At 43.6% G+C, this 296-nt stretch overlaps 2 protein-coding genes across 2 annotated transcripts in view; both read right to left on the bottom strand.

Moving 5' to 3' along the window:
- The window catches only part of SKA2 (spindle and kinetochore associated complex subunit 2), a 1094818-nt gene that overhangs the window by 200314 nt on the left and 894208 nt on the right, over window positions 1-296 (bottom strand). The window lies entirely within an intron of this gene.
- Window positions 1-296, bottom strand: part of MPO (myeloperoxidase) — a 30985-nt gene that overhangs the window by 4813 nt on the left and 25876 nt on the right. The gene's annotated exons all lie outside the window — the stretch shown is intronic.

Genomic DNA, 296 nt, shown 5'->3' with positions numbered 1-296 from the left:
GCGAGTCAGTTGTGTGGCGGTTGAGGCAGTTGGATCCCACATGGCTGACTGTGCAGTTTGAGACAGGACCCAGCAGCCTGAAAACACACCATGCGCATGAGCAAGGATGCCCTGAATCCCAAAAGGAGGGAGAAATGGAGAAGGAGGGACTGTGGTGTGGCCATCCACCATGAAGGGTGCTTTCTCACTTGCTTTCTCACTTTCTCTCTCTCTTGCTCTCTAGCAAAAATAATAATAATAATAATAATAATTTAAAAAGAAAAGAAAAAGGAAGATAATTCTTTAGAGTAAACTAA

The sequence above is a fragment of the Tupaia chinensis genome, unplaced genomic scaffold (assembly GCF_000334495.1).
Source record: "Tupaia chinensis unplaced genomic scaffold, TupChi_1.0 Scaffold000416_1, whole genome shotgun sequence".
In the NCBI taxonomy this organism is placed as follows: domain Eukaryota; kingdom Metazoa; phylum Chordata; class Mammalia; order Scandentia; family Tupaiidae; genus Tupaia; species Tupaia belangeri.
Note: the sequence above shows the minus strand (reverse complement) of the source record. Positions and strands in the feature narration are given on the sequence as shown.